Source organism: Capra hircus, chromosome 3 (assembly GCF_001704415.2).
Source record: "Capra hircus breed San Clemente chromosome 3, ASM170441v1, whole genome shotgun sequence".
NCBI lineage: Eukaryota > Metazoa > Chordata > Mammalia > Artiodactyla > Bovidae > Capra > Capra hircus.
The window spans coordinates 103,107,191-103,125,812 of NC_030810.1; positions in this window are offsets into that span (position 1 = coordinate 103,107,191).

The window sequence follows — 18,622 nt, forward strand, 5'->3', positions numbered from 1 at the left end:
GCATGAAGTGGGTAGAAGGTCATTTGCACCCCTCTTCACCCTGCCTTTGTTCAACCTGGGAAAAAACAACTCTCTACACCATCACACTACACAATGATGACCTTCCCCAGCTCTGCTGCAACTAATTTGTCTCTTATTATTATGCTGAGGGCATCTTCTCACACTACTAATCAATGTGAGCCTGGTTTTTAATAACTGTGGAGTGATCATTGGTTTCATGTATCAAAATTTATTTTATTGGCAGACATTTAAAATACTCCACTTTAATCAACTCTTCCTTAATGCTGATATTTCTTCAGAATTTTGGCATGTTCTGGGGAGAAGGGGAACAGAACTGAATGGATATTCCCTTCCCCTGCCAGAGCCAACACTCTGTATCCACCCAAAGCCCACCACCAGAGCCACCACCCACATCTCATGACGACAAGCAAATCCCTAAACACCAGCCCACACATACACACACCTGAACATAGGCATCGCTGCTATAGCGAGAGCTCCCATGTGCTAGACCCAAGAGGGCTCCCCTCGGCCATGATTTCCTTCTGTGAGAGAAAAGGCCCACCCCAGCAGCCTTCCCCATCCTAATATAAAAATCAGTAGACTCCTTTACAGTGTTGCATCGGACTGCATGTATCTAGATATTTACCTTTACCTGTGAGATTTATGCTGCCCTATGTCTTCACATTGCTGTTTAGTGAGTTTTCATTTCAACTGAAGAACTTTCTTAAGCGTTTCTTGTGAGGCAGTTCTACTGACAACAAAGTCCCTTCGTTTTGTTTGTCTGGGAAAAGAAAAGAAAGAAAAGCCTACAGTCTAATGATTTCATGGGTGAATTCTACCAAGCGTTCAGAAAAGGATACCACCAGTGCTTCTTAAACTCTTTCAGAAAATAGAAGAAGGGGGAACACTTCCAAACTCAGTTCCTGAGCATCACCCCAATACCAAAATCAGGTAAAGAGTCTACAAGAAAACGAAACTACAGGCCAATACCCCTGATGAATGTAGATGCAAAAATCCTGAGTAAATGCTAGCTAACTGAATTTAAAAATACATTAAAAGGATCATGTACCATAACTAAATGAGGTTTATCCCAGGGATGCAAGGAAGGTTTGACATGTATAAGTCAATCAAGGCAGTACAATACATTAATAAAATGAAAGGAAAAGAAAACATGATTATTTCAATAAATGCAGAAAAGGCGCTTGACAAAGTTTAATTTTCATTTACAATTAAAACTCTCAACAATGTAGGTATAGAAGCATCTTATCTCAACACAATAAATGGCATATATGAGAAGCCCACAGGCAACTTCATAGTTAATGGGGGAAACTGAAAGCTTTCCCTCTAAGATCCCTCTAAGATAAGGCAAGGAGGCTTACTCTTGTCCCTTCTTATCAACATATTAATGGAATTTCTAATTAGAGAAATTAGACCAGAAGAGGAAATAAAAGGCATCCAAATAGGAAAAGAAGAAATAAAAGTATCTGTTTGCAGATAGCAAGATGATAGACATAGAAAACACTAAAGACTAAACAAGTACAAAAATCCTGTTATAAATAATAAACTAATTCAGTAAAGCTTCAGGATATGAAATAAACATGAAGTTCACTGTACCTCTATACACAAACAGTAAACTATCCAAAAGGGAAATGAAGAAAATAATCTCACTCACAACAGCAATAAAAAGAATAAAGTACTTAGGAAACAACAAGAAGCGAAAAACTTGCACTCTGAAAACTCGCAAAAATATTTATTAAGAAATGTTTTAAAACACAGACAAAAGGAAAGACATCCTTTGCTCATGGATTGCCAGAATTAATATCGTTAAAATGTCCATTCTAACCAGAGTGATCTATGGATTCAATGCAATCCCTATCAAAATCCTAGTTGTATGGAACTGTAAAAGACCCTGAGTAACCAAAGCAACCTTGAGCAACAAGAACAAAGCTAAAGACATTTGATGATTTCAAAATTCATTACAACACTACAGTAATCAAAACAGTATGATGCTGGCATAAGAACAGACATAGAGATGAATGGAACAGAATACAGAGTTCAGAATAAAGCCACCTTAAAGTCAACTGATCTTCAACAAGTGCCAAGAGCACAAAATGAGGAAAAATCAGTCTCTTCAATAAATGGGGTTGGGAAAATTGAATATCAACATGCAGAAAAAGGAACCATGATCTCACCATATACAAAAATCAACTGAAAGGGTTAAAGACTTAAATATAAGTCCTGAAACTGTAAAAACTACTAGAAAAAAACATAGAGGGAAAGCTTCTTGATGTTGGTCTGGGTAATAATTTTTTAATATGAACCCCCAAATCACAGGCAACAAAAGCTAAAATAGACAAATGGGATTGCATTAAATTAAAAAGCTCTGCACAGCAAAGGAAACAACCAACAGAGTGAAAAGGAAACCAGAATAGGAGAAAATATTTGCAAGCCATATATTTGATAAAGGGTTAATATTGAAAATAAATAAGAAACTCATACAACTCAACAGCCAAAAAACTAACGTCCCACGGGCAAAGAATCTGAATAGATACTTCTCCAAAGAATACATACAAATAGCCAGAAGGTATATGAAGAAGCGTTCAACTTCAATAGTTGAATAGGAAATGCACCTCAAAACCACAATGACATGAAACCTCATACTGTCAGAGTGGTTACTATCAGAAAGACAAAAGGTAACAAGTGCTGGTGAAGATGTGGGGAAAAGCAAATCCTTATATACTGTTTTGGGGAATGTATATTGGAACAGACTTCATGGAAAATAATGAAGGTTTCCTCAAAACTCAAAAATAAGATTACCTACAACCCAGCAATCCTACTTCTGGATATATATTCAAAGGAAATGAAACCAGGATCTCAAAGAGATATCTGCATTCCTGTGTTTATTTCAGCATTATTCATGTAGCCAAAATATGCTAAAACCTAAATGTCCATAGACATGGATTCCTGGTGGTACAATGGATAAGAATCCACCTGCCAATGCTGGGGACACAGGTTCGATCCCTGGTCTGGGAAGATTCTACATGCCAATCAGCAACTAAGCCCCAGCGTCACCAGCTGAAGCCTGTGTGCAGTAGAGCCCACCCACACCCTACAACTACTGCAGCCCACGCACCTAATGCCTGTGCTCCCCAGCAGAGGGGCCACCACAGAGAAGCCAGGGCACCGTAGTTAAGAGCAGCCCTCGTGCGCCAAACCAGAGAAAGTCCGCACGCAGCAACCCAGCACAACCACAAACAAATAAATGACTTAAAAAATGCCCATGGACAAAGAAAACATGATATGCATATGCAAAGGAACAGTGTCCAGCCACTAAACAAGAAAGAGAGCCTGCCATTTTCAGTGACATGAATGAGCCTAGAGAAGGTTACGCTAAATGAAACAAACCCGACACAGAGGGACAGATACTGCGTGAACGCACTATATGTGTAATCTTAAAGGGCTGGAATGTGAAGTCAAATGGCCCTTAGGAAGCATCACTACAAACAAAGCTAGTGGAGGTGATGGAATTCCAGTTGAGCTATTTCAAATCCTAAAAGATGATGCTGTGAAAGTGCTCCACTCAGTGTGTCAGCAAATTTGGAAAACTCAGCAGTGGCTACAGGACTGGAAAAGGTCAGTTTTCATTCCAATCCCAAAGAAAGGCAATGCCAAAGAATGCTCAAACTACCACACAATTGCTTCTCTCACACTAGTAAAGTAATGCTTAAAATTCTCCAAGCCAGGCTTCAGCAGTACATGAACAGTGAACTTCCAGATGTTCAAGCTGGTTTTACAAAAGGCAGAGGAACCAGAGATCAAATTGCCAACATCCACTGGATCATCAAAAAAGCAAGAGAGTTCCAGAAAAACATCTATTTCTGCTTTATTGACTATGCCAAAGCCTTTGACTGTGTGGATCACAATAAATTCTTCAAGAGATGGGAATACCAGACCACCTGATGTTCAGAAACCTGTATGTTTCTTCAGAAACCTGTATGCAGGTCAGGAAGCAATAGTTAGAACTGGACATGGAACAACAGACTGGTTCCAAATAGGAAAAGGAGGACATCAAGGCTGTATATTGTCACCCTGCTTATTTAACTTATATGCAGAGTACATCATGAGAAACGCTGGGCTGGATGAAGCACAGGTGGAATCAAGATTGCCGGGAGAAATATCAATAACCTCAGATAAGCAGATGATACCAACCTTATGGCAGAAAGTGAAGAGGAACTAAACAGCCTCTTGATGAAAGTGAAAGAGGAGAGTGAAAAAGTTGGCTTAAAGCTTAACATTCAGAAAACTAAGATTATGGCATCTGGTCCCATCATTTCATGGGACATAGATGGGGAAACAGTGGAAACAGTGTCAGACTTTATTTTGGGGGGCTCCAAAATCACTGCAGATGGTGATTACATCCATGAAATTAAAAGATGCTTACTCATTGGAAGGAAAGTTATGACCAATCTAGACAGCATATTGAAAAGCAGAGACATTACTTTGTCAACAAAGGTTCGTCTACTCAAGGCTATGGTTTTTCCTGTGGTCATGTATGGATGTGAGAGTTGGACTATAAAGAAAGCTGAGCACCGAAGAATTGATGCTTTTGAACTGTGGTGTTAGAGAAGACTCTTGAGAGTCCCTTGGACTGCAAGGAGATCCAACCAGTCCATCCTAAAGGAGATCAGTCCTGAATGTTCATTGGGTGGACTGATGCTGAAGTTGAAACTCCAAATCTTTGGCCACTTGATGCGAAGAGCTGACTCATTTGAAAAGATCCTGATGCTGGGAAATATTGAGGACAGGAGGAGAAGGGGACAACAGGGATGAGACAGTTGAATGGCATCACCGACTCAATTAGTGGACATGCGTTTGGGTGGACTCCGGAAGTTGGTGATGACAGGAAGGTCATGGAGTCGCAAAGAGTCAGACACAACTGAGCGACTGAACTGAACTGAACTGAACTGAAAAGGGCTGAACTCAAAGAAAAGGAGTAGAAAGGTGGTTACCAAGAAATTAAGGGAGAGGGAAATGGGAAGAAGTTGGTCAAGGGATACAAAGTTTCACCCATGCAAAATGAGTAAATTCTAAAGAGCTAATGCAAAAAAATGTGGCTACAGTTAACAGTTCTTTACTGTACACTTGAAGTTTGCCTAGAAGGTAGATGATAAGTGTTCTCATGCAGGAAAAATAAAGAAATATTTGTATATATATTTATTAATATTATATATGTGTGTGCTCAGTCGTGTCCAATTCTTTGCGAGTCTTTGCACTGTAGCCCTCCAGATTCCTGTCCATGGGATTTTCCAGGCAAGAATACTGGGGTGCATTGCCATTTCCTCCTCCAGGGGATCTTCTCTACCCAGAGAACGAACACACACCTCTTGTGTCTCCTGCATTGCAGGCAGATTCTTTGCTGCTAAGCCACTGGCAAAGCAAATATATATAATATATATGATTAATATGTTAATTATCTTGATTATGGTGGTTATTTCAAAATGCATTATGTATATCAAGTCAACAAATTGCACACCTTAAATATATATCATTTTTGTCAAATATTCCTCAGTAATACATTGTTTAACATTCTGCCTTCTAGAAGCTCATAGTCTGGAGGTAGAGACAGATCCCTACACAAATCTTCAAGGTAGTGTACTTAGAAAAGAACCGCAAACTTGGTACCAAACATGTATGCCTATCACCACCAGGACACAATCCCAGCCTTCACAAACATCCCGGCTTTCAACATCTTTCCGATTGTGGAGCCCAGTCATTGAAAACGACACCTTGTGGCAGCCAGCAGTCACTGCATCAAAGGACTTGGGTTGAAAAAGATTCACCCCCATTGGCATTGAAGGACTCAGGGTTTTAGACAATTCAAGGATAGGTAAAGACCCCAAGAGAATAATACTAGATTTCTGGTTTGGTGGGAAGAGGAATTCAAACTACTTTTAAAAGTAAATAAATATGGCCACTTTAATACCCAAGATGATGAATCTGATTACACTGGTTAAGCATGAGGCTCCGTTTGGGATTTGTGCCAGTTCTCATTATAAATGAATGAGTGAACGAATGTTAATCTCTCAGTCGTGTCCAGCTCTTTGCAACCTCATGGACTGTAGCCCACCAGTCTCCTCTGTCCTTGGAATTCTCCAGGCAAGAATACTGGAGTTGGTTGCCATTCCCTTCTTCAGGGGCTCTTCCCAACCCAGGGATCAAACCAGGGTCTCCTGCATTACAGGCAGATTCTTTACTGTCTGAGCCACCAGGAAAGCCAAACTTTCTATTTTACAGGCCAATTTTATGTTTATAATTAAAGCAAACTGATATCATAGTCAATGACTTCACTGGTACCTGAAACGTGGGATGGGCTGTGCTTGAAGGGAGATTACAAGATGGTTTGGAATCAGGGGGAATGCTTAGGATGAAAGAGAACAGAAGTGTGATAGTGAAAGGCAACTTAGTTTCTTTGCTATATAGAAAGTAAGAATAGTATCAGAGTAAGGGGAGTGCCTTCTGTAGGATTAAGAGGTTTCTGCTGCTGCTGCTGCTGCTGCTGCTGCTGCTGCTGCGTCGCTTCAGCCATGCCCAACTCTGCAACCCCATAGACGGCAGCCCGCCAGGCTCCGCCGTCTCTGGGATTCTCCAGGCAAGAATGCTGGAGTGGGTAGAGACTGGAAAAATAACTAAAAGTACAAAATAACTTTACAAATGCCTCCTCTGTGCTGAGTACAGTCCCCATGGACTTTCCATTTGTCTCATCTTTATAACAGTTGCTGATCAGGAATCTAAGGAAAAACAGGGTAAAGGAATGTGCTCCAGGTGACTCGGCTGGTAAATGCAGAAGCGTGATTCAAACACAGCTCCAGGTACAGCTCCATGGAGCCCATACTTTAACAACAACAAAAAAAGCTTCATTGAGATATCATTGACATATAAAAGTTGTATGTATGTAAAGTATACAACTTGATGTTTTGATACACATACACTTTGCAAAATGATCACCAGAATCAAGCTAATTCGCACATCCATCACCTCACATAGTTGCTATTGCTTATATGTGTTAAGACTTAAGATTTATCCTCTTGTAGTATACCTGTGACTACAAGTATACAGTACAGTACTGTTAACTATTACCACCATGTGGTACATTAACTACATTACCTTGCTTCTAAATAACGAGAGATCCAGCCGGGGAAGAGTCCTGCCATTAGAGTGTAAATGTAATACAAAAGCACACTCGGATGGGAGCCAGTCTGACGTGTTCAAGGGACAGAAAGAAGAGCTGGAATGATGTAAAAGAAAAGCAGAGAGAGAGAGATGAGAGATAGGCTCTGGTTTTAACAGAAAGTCAGAGATGAGAAAAGGTCAGAGAAGGGGGGACTTTGAAAATTTGGAGTTTATGCTAAGTAGCATGGGAAACCACAGAAAGATATGCTGTGCTCATGAACTAGAAGACTATGCGCTCAGTTTCCCCAAAAGTGATCTATAGACTCAGGACAATCCATTCAAAATTCTAGCCAGAATTTTTATAGACATTGACAAGTTACTTTTTTTAAGAATGCATGGGACCATTATATCTACTACCGTAGGCAGGAATCCCTTAGAAGAAATGGAGTAGCCATCATAGTAAACAATAGAGTCTGAAATGCAATACTTGGATGCAATCTCAAAAATGACGGAATGATCTCTGTTCATTTCCAAGGCAAACCATTCAATCTCACGGTAATCCAAGTCTATGCCCCGACCAGTAACGCTGAAGAAGCTGAAGTTGAAAAGTACTATGAAGACCTACAAGACCTTCTAGAACTAACACCCATAAAAGATGTCCTTTTCATTATAGGGGACTGGAATGCAAAAGTAGGAAGTCAAGAAACACCTGGAGTAACAGGCAAATTTGGCCTTAGACTACAGAATGAAGCAGGGCAAAGACTAACAGAGTTCTGCCAACAGAACGCACTGGTCATAGCAAACACCCTCTTCCAACAACACAAGGGAAGACTCTACACATGGATATCACCAGATGGTCAAAACCGAAATCAGATTGATTATATTCTTTGCAGCCAAAGATGGAGAAGCTCTATACAGTCATCAAAAATAAGACCAGGAGCTGATTGTGGCTCAGATTGTGAACTTCTTATTGCCAAATGCAGACTGAAATTGAAGTAAGTAGGGAAAACCACTAGACCATTCAGGTATGACCTAAATCAAATCCCTTATGATTATACAGTGGAAGTGAGAAATAGATTTAAGGGACTAGATCTGATAGACAGAGTGCCTGATGAACTATGGACGGAGGTTCGTGACATTGTACAGGAGACAGGGAGCAAGACCATCCCCAAGAAAAAAAATGCAAAAAAAAGCAAAATGGCTGTCTGAGGAGGCCTTACAAATAGCTGTGAAAAAAAGAGAAGTGAAAAGCAAAGGAGAAAAGGAAAGATATACCCATTTGAATGCAGACTTCCAAAGAATAGCAAGAAGAAAGAAGAAAGCCTTCCTCAGTGATCAGTGCAAAGGAATAGAGGGAAAAAATAGAATGGGAAAGACTAGAGAGCTCTTCAAGAAAATTAGAGATACCAAGGGAACATTTCATACAAAGATGGGCTTAATAATGGACAGAAATGGTATGGACCTAACAGAAGCAGAACCTATTAAGAAGAGGTGGCAAGAATACACAGAAGAACTGTACAAAAAAGAATCACAATAGTGTGATCGCTCACCTAGAGCCAGACATCCTGGAATGTGAAGTCAAGTGGGCCTTAGGAAGCATCACTATGAACAAAGCTAGTGGAATACCAATTGAGCTGTTTCAAATCCTAAAACATGATGCGGTGAAAGTGCTGCACTCAATATGCCAGCAAATTTGGAAAACTCAGCAGTGGCCACAGGACAGGAAAAGGTCAATTTTCATTCCAATCCCAAAGAAAATCAATGACAAAGAATACTCAAACTACTGCACAATTGCACTCATCTCATATGCTAGCAAAGTAATGCTCAAAATTCTCCAAGCCAGGCTTCAACAATGTGTGAACCATGAACTTCCAGATGTTCAAGCTAGTTTTAGAAAAGGCAGAGGAACCAGAGATCAAATTGCCAACATCCAATGGATCATCAAAAAAAGCAAGAGAGTTCCAGAAAAACATCTATTTCTGCTTTATTGACTATGCCAAAGCCTTTGACTGTGTGGATCACAAGAAACTGTGGAAAATTCCTCAAGATAAGGGAATACCAGACGGCCTGACCAACCTCTTGAGAAACCTATATGCAGGTCAGGAAACAACAGTTAGAACTGGACATGGAACAACAGACTGGTTCCAAATAGGAAAAGGAGTACTTCAAGGCTGTATATTGTCACCCTGCTTATTTAACTTAGATGCAGAGTACATCATGAGAAACGGTGGGCTGGAGGAAGCACAAGCTGGAATCAAGATCGCTGGGAGAAATATCAATAACCTCAGATATGCAGATGACACCATCCTTATGGCAGAAAGTGAAGAAGAACTAAAGAGCCTCTTGATGAAAGTGAAAGAGAAGAGTGAAAACGTTGGCTTAAAGCTCAACATTCAGAAAACCAAGATCATGGTATGTGGTCCCATCACTTCATGGGAAATAGATGGAGAAACAGTGGAAAGAGTAGCTGACTTTATTTTGAGGGGCTCCAAAATCACTGCAGATGTTGACTGCAGCCATGAAATAAAAAGACGCTTACTCCTTGGAAGGAAAGTTATGACCAACCTAGACAGCATATTAAAAAGCAGACATTACTTTGCCAACAAAAGTGCATCCAGTTGAGGCTATGGTTTTTCCAGTGGTCATGCATGGATGTGAGAGTTGGACTATAAAGAAAATTGAGTGCCGAAGAATTGATGCTTTTCAACTGTAATAATGGAGAAGACTCTTGAGAGTCCCTTGGATTGCAAGGAGATCCAACCAGTCCGTCCTAAAGGAGATCAGTCCTGAATTTTCACTGGAAGGACTGATGTTTAAGCTGAAACTCCAATCCTTTGGCCACCTGATTCGAAGAGGTGACTCATTTGAAAAGACCCTGATGCTGGGAAAGATTGAAGGAGAGAGGAGAAGGGGATGACAGAGGATGAGATGGTTTGATGGCATCACCAACTCAATGGACATGAGTTTGAGTAAACTCCAGGAGTTGGTGATGAACAGGGAGGCCTGGCGTGCTGCAGTCCGTGGGGTTGCACAGAGTTGGACATGACTGAGTGACTGAACTGAACTGATGGAATTGAAAAAAGTTTAGAATAGCCAAAGTGTTAGCTGCTCAGTTGCGTCCACCTCTATGCAAACCCATGTACTGTAGCCCGCCAGGCTGCTCTGTCCATGGGGATTCTCCAGGCAAGAATACTGGAGAGGGTTGCCATTTCCTTCTCCAGGGGATCTTCCCAACCCAAGCATCAAACCTGGGTCTCCTGCATTGCAGGCAGATTCTTTACTGTCTGAGCCACCAAGGAAGCCCCAAGAATGGCCAAAGCAATGATGAAAAGGAGCGTTAGATGTTAGTTAAGGTTTATTATAATAGCTGCCATAACTAAGACACTGTGAATCTGGTTCAGGGATAGCCAAATAGACCGACAGAATATTAAAAAAAAAAAAAGCCTAGAAACAGAAACCTCGATTAAGTAGATTTGGGACACCAGCAGGGGGAGCCCTCAGACTGTGACAATGGCAGAGCCTAACCCACTCCAGTACTCTTGCCTGGAAAATGCCATGGACAGAGGAGCCTGTTAGGCTGCAGTCCATGGGGTTGCGAAGAGTCGGACATGACTGAGCGACTTCACTTTCGCTTTTCACTTTCATGCATTGGGGAAGGAAATGGCAGCCCACTCCAGTGTTCCTGCCTGGAGAATCCCAGGGACGGGAGAGCCTGGTGGACTGCCATCTATGGGGTCGCACAGAGTCGGACACGACTGAAGCAAGTTAGCAGTAGCAGCAGCAGCAGCAATATTAAGACTTCTTTCCTGTCAAGGACTTAACTATGGAAAAGGCCTATTCTCTTTTATTTTGCTACAGTTTCCCAACTTCTTTCTCTTCCCCTTCTTCACTTGATGTCAGGAACTTGCCCATGACTCTCTATGGCTGCAGACTGAACTGCAATTTGCTGCTGATCCCAAAGAAATACAGCTTTGCTGGAGAAATATCTGGTTGTTTCAGATCAACAGAACTAAATGGAGACCCGAGAAAAAGGCATATGTAATACAATATACTTGTTCTATGACAAAAACAGCACTGCTGAGCCATAGGAAAAGGAAAGCTTTTCAACACATTGGACTGTAAAAAAAAAAAAGAAAGAAACTTGACCTCATAAGTCAACAAAAATTCCAAGTGGACTGCAGGTCTAAAGGTGAAAAGGCATCCCACTCCAGTACTCTTGCCTGGAAACTCTCATGGACGGAGGAGCCTGGTAGGCTGCAGTCCATGGGGTCGCTAAGAATCAGACATGACTGAGCGACTTCACTTTCACTTTTCACTTTCATGCATTGGAGAAGGAAATGGCAACCCACTCCAGTGTTCTTGCCTGGAGAATCCCAGGGATGGGGGAGCCTGGTGGGCTGCCATCTACGGGGTTGCACAGAGTCGGACATGACTGACGCAACTTAGCAGCAGCAGCAACATAGGAAAATATGAAGACCTTGGAGTAGGTAGGCAAAGATTCCTTAAACAAGACAAAAGGAACACTATTCCCACAGAGGTGCTGGGATGGCAAGTGGGGCTCAGGAGCAGCCAGGCAGGTGCTCAACCTGAGAGTTGCTCGGTGAACCCAGATTATCTGAGGGCCACACCAATGCCTCTAGCCCACCTCCCTCTCCAGGGGTTTCTGAGAGACAGACCCCCCAGACCCAACCATACCCCACTCATAGAGATAACTAGATAGTCAAGAAAATGGCCTTACTTCAGACTTTTCCTCTCTGACTGATTTGGGCTTCTTTTCCATGCATTTGTGAAAAAGGGTGACCAGGTCCCTTCGATACAGTGCGACTCGCCTTTGCCGTCTACAGGCTAAGGCTGACAAAGCAGCGGCACGGGTGTGTATACCAAACTGAGAACCTGCCAGAAAGAAGAATGAGAGGCAAGGGGTGTGGAGGGGGTAGAAGCAGAGCTAAAAAGAAAGACCACAGACTTGCTTTTCCTTTGATCCAGATGATTTGCTGGAAGCTCCATAAATAGGAGGGATGAGGGATGAAGGCTGGAGGCCTGGAACTCTGAGCCCAGGAGAAGACGGTGCCCGCCATGGAAGAGCTGGAGTAGGGGAGCCAGGCTGAGCTGTGGGGTTGGGAATTGTAGGTTGTGGGTGCAGGGTACACAGGGCTGAGGAGGGGCCATGGGGATAAGAACAACACCCCTTAGAGCTAGAACCTGCAAATCAGTACCCAGCTTCCCCTGCTGCCACCCTAACTTGTCATCCTATCACCTACTAACCCAGGGCACTTGAGTCTGGGGTGCTCAAGGGATGACCCAAGCTACGGTCAGAACAGAACCAGAATTCTGAGGAAGTGCACCACCCTGCTTGGAGGCTTATATCATGGGAAGGGTCACATGAAGATTGAGAGGGACCGGCTCAAGGGGCATACTAGCGAGCCGACCCACCCATATAACAAAGTCACTGTAGGGCACTGGTTTTAACAGAAGGCAAGTGGAGGCAGAGACACCTTCCTTACATTCCCACCCTTGTACACAAGGCTCAAGATAGAAGAGAGAGAGAGAAGGAATGATTCATTAGAGAGCAAAGTCTCCCGTTTCTGCAGAAGTGTTTGCAGCTAGCTTCTGTCGGTAGAAGAGCTAAAAAGAAAAAGATCTTGGCACAGAATTTTTCAACCAGCATAAGGACAAGCACTTAAAGGACAAGACAGCTGGCCTTTGGGTGGAGGATTAAATCAAAAGGCAGATGCGGTTATTTTAATTTATTTTTTATAGACGTATAGTTGAATTGCAATGTTGTGTTAATTAATGCTATACAGCAAAGTGACTCAGTTATATATATATGAACATTCTTTTTCACATTCTTTTCCACTATAGTTTATCACAGGATATTAAATGTAATTCCCTTTGCTATACAGTAGGACCTTGTTGCTTATCCATTTTATATATACCAGTTTATATCTGCTAATCCCAAACTCGGAAGTTATCCTTCCCCCACAGGAGCATCCCTCCCCCTTGGCAACCATAAGCCTATTTTCTGTGTCTGTGAATCTGTTTCTCTTTCATAGATAGGTTTATTTATAGAATATTTTAGATTCCACAAAGAAGTACTATCATATGGTATTTGTTGTTCTCTTTCTGACACGTCAGTATGATAATCTCTAGTTGCATCCATGCTGCTTCAAATGGCGTTAGTTCGCTCTTTTTCATGGCTGAGTAGTATTCCATTGTATATATGTACCACATCTTCTTTACCCGTTCATCTATCGATGGACATTTAGGCTGTTTCCATGTCTTGGCTATTTCTATGACTATAGAAACGCATGTTCTTATGTTCATAGCAGCACTGCTGAATTCTATTTTTGAATTATAGTTTTATCTGGACATATGCACAGGAGTGGAACTGCTAGATCCCGTGGTAATTCCATTTTTACTTTTCTAAGGAACTTCTATACTGTTTTCCACAGTGGCTGCACCAACTTACATTCCCACTAAACTGTAAGAGGGCTCCCTTGACTCCAGACAATGTCCAGCATTTGGCATTTGTAAACTGTTTGATAATGACCATCCTGATCAGCGCAAGGTGGGATCTTGTAGTTTTGATCTGCATTTCTCTAATGACTAGCAATGTTGAGCACCTTTTCATGTGCCTATCGGCCATCTGTATTTCTTCTTTGGAGAAATGTCTCTCTAGGTCTGCTGTCCATTTTTCAACTGGCTTTGTTGTTATTGTTGATGTTGTTGTCAAGTTGCATGAGCCATTTGTATATTTTTTAAAAATCAAGCCCTTGGTTGGTCACATCATTTACTAATATTTTCTCCCATTCTGCAGGTTGTCTTTTCATTTTGTTTATGATTTCCTTTGCTGTGAAAATGCTTGTAAGTTTGGTTAGATCCCACTTGTTTGTTTTTGCTATTTTTATTCTTTTGGGAGGTTGATATGAGAAAATATTGGTATGACTTATGTCAGAGGATATGTTTCGTATACTCTCTTCTAGGAGTTTTCTGTTGTCACGTTTATGTTATGTTATGTTTAAGTCTTTATGCCATTTTGAATCTATTTTATTTTTGTGTATGGTGTGAGGGTGTGTTCTAACTTCATTGATTTACATGCGTCTATCCAACTTTCCCAACATGATTTGCTGAAGAGACTGTGTTTTCCTTTTCTCATTGTATTTCTAGGTTCCCCATTCTGTTCCATTGATCCATATGTCTGTTTTTGTGCCAGTACCATGCTATTTTGATTACTGTAGCTTTGCAGTATTGTCTAAAGTCTGAGATGATTATACCTCCTGCTTTATTCTTTTTCTTCAGGTTTGGTTTGGCAATTCTTGGTCTTTTATAGGTCCATATGAATTTCAGGATTATTTTTTCTAGTTTTGTGGAAAATATCAGGGGTAATTTGATAGGGATCACACTAAAACTGTAGATTGCTCTTAGTGCATGTGTGCTTGCTAAGTCCCTCAGTCGTGACTAACTCTTTGTGATTCCATGGACTGTAGCCCACGAGGCTCCCCCATCCATGGGATTCTCCAGGGAAGAATACTGGAGTGGGTTGCCATTCCCTACTCCATTTCTTTGGGTACTATGGCATTTTTAAATTTGTATTGGCGTATAAGTGCTTTACAATGTTGTCTTAATTTTTGCTGCATAAGGAAGGGAATCGGTTGCATGTATGTATACATGCCCTCTTTTTTAGATTTCCTTCCCATTTGGGTCACCACAGAGTACTGAGTAGAGTTCCCTGTGCTATGCTGCAGGTTCCCATTGATTCCCTATTGTCTACACTTGTTGTTGTTGTTGTTCAGTCACTAAGTCACACCTGATTCTTTGTGACCCCATGGACTGCAGCATGCCAGACTCCTCTGACCTCCACTATCCTCCAGATTTTGTTCAAATTACTTCCACTGAGTCAGTAATTCTATCTAACCATCTCATCCTCTGCTGCCAACTTCTCCTTTTGTCTTCAATCTTTCCCAACATCAAGATCTTTTCTAATGAATCAGATCTTCACATCAGGTAGCCAAAGTATTGGAGCTTCAGCTTCAGCAACAGTCCTTTCAATGAATATGCAGGGTTGATTTCCTTTAGGACTGATTTGTTTGGTCTCCTTGCAGGCCAAAGGACTCTCAAGAGCACCACAGTTCAAAAACATCAATTCTTTGGCAATCAGCTTTCTTTGTGGTTCAACTCTCACATCCATACATGACTACTGGAAAAACCACAGCTTTGACTATACAGACCTTTGTCACCACAGTGATGTCTCTGCTTTTTAATATGCTGTTTGGTTTGTCATAGTTTTCCTTACAAGGACCAAGCATCTTTTAATTTCATGGCTGCAGTCACCATCCACAGTGATTTTGTAGCCCAAGGAAATCAAATCTGTCACTGCTCCCACTTTTTCCCCTTCTATTTGCCATGAAGTGATGGACCAGATGCCATGATTTTAGTTTTTCTAAGATCACTCTCCTCTTTCACCCTCATCGAGAGGCTTTTTCATGTCTCTTCACTTTCTGCCTCTTCATGGTTCACAGCCTTGTCATAGCAAGGGGGCTTGCATGACTCAATGAAGCTATGAGCCATACCAGGCAGGGCCACCCAAGATGGACAGATCATAGTAAAGAGCTCTGACATAAGCTCCGGTGGTCCACTGGAGGAGGAAATGGCAACTCACTCCAGTATTCTTGCTACAAGAACCCCATGAACAGTACGAAAAGGTAAAAAGAAATGATATTGGAAGATGAGCCCCTCGGGTCAGAAGGTGTCCAGTATGCTACTGGTGAAGAGCAAGGGGAAATTACTAATAGCTCCAGAAAGAATGAAGGGGCTGGGTCAGAGCAGAAACACTCAGTTGTGGATGTGTCTGGTGGTGAAAGTGAAATCCAATGCTATAACGAACAATATTGCATAGGAACTTGGAAGTTTATGTCCATGAATCAAGGTAAATTGGACGTGGGCAAACAGGAGATGGCAAGATTGAACATTGACATTTTAGGAATCAGTGAACTAAAATGGATGGAAACGGACAAATTTAATTCAGATGACTATTATATCAAGAATCCCTTAGAAGAAATGGAGTAGCCCTCATAGTCAACAAGAGTTCAAAAGCAGTATTGGGTGGAACCTCAAAAACAACAAAGTGATCTCAGTTTCATTTCCAAAGCAAACCATTCAACATCACAGTAATCCAAGTCTATGCCCCAACCACTGATGTCTAAGAAGCTGAAGTTGACCAGTTCTTTGAAGACCTACAACACCTTCAAGAACTAGCACACACACAAAAAAAAGGATATGTCTTTTTCATCATAGGGAATTGGAATGCAAAAGCAGGAAGCTAAGAGATACCCAGAATAACAGGTAGGTTTGACCTTGGAGTAAAATATGAAGCGGGGCAAAGGCTAACAAAGTTTTGTCATGAGAATATGCCGGTCATAGCAAACACCCTCTTCCAACAACACAAGAGATGACTGCACATGAACATCACCAGATAGTCAACACCGAAATTATATTGATTATGTTCTTTGCAGCCAAAGATGGAGAAGCTCTATACAGTCATAAAAAACAAGATCTAGAGCTGACCATGTCTCAGATCATCAGCTCCTCATTGCAAAATTTAGGCTTAAATTGAAGAAAGTAGGAAAAATCACTAGACCATTCAAGTATGACCTAAATCAAATCCTTTATGATTACACAGTGAAGGTAACGAATAGATTCAAGGAATTAGATCAGGTAGACAGAGTGCCTGAAGAACTGTGGACAGAAGTTAGTAACATTGTACAGGAGGCAGTGACCAAAACCATCCTAAAGAAAAAGAAATGCAAGAAGGCAAAGTGGCTGTCTGAGGAGCCTTTACAAATAGCTGAGGAAAGAAGAGAAGTGAAAGGCAAAGGAAAAAGGGAAAGGTGTACCCAACTGAATGCAGAATTCTAGAGAACAGCAAGGAGAGGTAAAAAGGTCTTCTTTAACGAACAATGCAAAGAAATAGAGGAAAACAAAAGGATGAGAAAGACTAGAGATCTCTTCTAGAAAATCGGAGGGAAAATATAAAGGGAACATTTCATGCAAAGATGGGCATAATAAAGAACAAATGGTAAGGACCTAACAGAAGCAGAAGAGATTAAGAAGAGGTAGCAAAAATACACAGAATAACTATACAAAAAAAAAAAGGTCTTAATGACCCTGATAACCACAGTGGTGTGGTCACTCACCTAGAGCCAGATATCCTGGAATGTGAAGTCAAGCGAGTCTTAGGAAGCATTATTACTAACAAAGTTAGTGGAAGTGATGCAATTCCAGCTGAGCTGTTTCAAATCCTAAAAGATGATGCTGTGAAACTGTTGCACTCGATCTGTCAGGAAATTTAGAAAACTCAGCAGTGGCCACAGGACTGGAAAAGATCAGTTTTCACTCCAGCCCAAAGAAAGGCAATGCCAAAAAATGGTCAAATTACTGTACAGTTTCACCTATTTCACATGATAGCAAGGTTATGCTGAAAATCCTTCAAGCTAGGTTTCAGTAGTACATAAACTGAGAACTTCCAGATGTACAAGCTGGGTTTAGATAAGGTAGAGGAACCAAACATCAAATGGCCAGCATTCATTGAATCATAATGAAAGCAAGGGAATTCCAGAAAAACATCTGCTTCACTGACTATGCTGAAGTCTATGACTGTGTGGATCACAACAAACTGTGGAAAATTCTTCAAGAGATGGGAATACCAGACCACCTTACCTATCTCCTGAGAAACCTGTATGTGGATAAAGAAGCAACAGTTAGAATCAGACATGGAACAACTGACAGGTTCAAAATTGGCAAAGGAGTAAGTCAAAGCTGTTTATTGTCACTTGGTTAATTAACTTCCATGCAGAATACATCATGGGCTTCCCTGGTAGCTCAGCTGGTAAAGAATTCACCTGCAATGCAGGAAACCCCAATTCAATTCCTGGGTCCGGAAGATCCCCTGGAGAAGAGAGAGGCTACCCACTCCAGTATTCTTGGGCTTCCCTGGTGGCTCAGAGGGTAAAGAATATGCCTGCAATGTGGGAAACCTAGGTTCGATCTCGGGGCTGGAAGATCCTCTGAAGGAAGGCATGGCAAACGACTCCAGTATTCTTGCCTGGAGAATCCCCATGGACAGAGGAGCCTGGCAGGCTACAGTCCATGGGGTCACAAAGAGTCAGACATGACTGAACGACTAAGCATAGCACCAGAGTACATTATGCAAAATGCCAAGCTGGATGAATCACAGGCTGGAATCCAGATTACCAAGAAAAGTACCAACAACCTAAGAAATGTAGATGATACTACTCTAATGGCAGAAAGTGAAGAGGAACTAAAGAACCTCTTGATGAGGGTGAAAGAGAAGAGTGAAAAGCTGGCTTGAAACTCAATGTTTTATACATAGTAGTGTATATATGTCAATCTCAACTTCCCAATATATTTCACCTCCATAAGTTTTCTTTACATC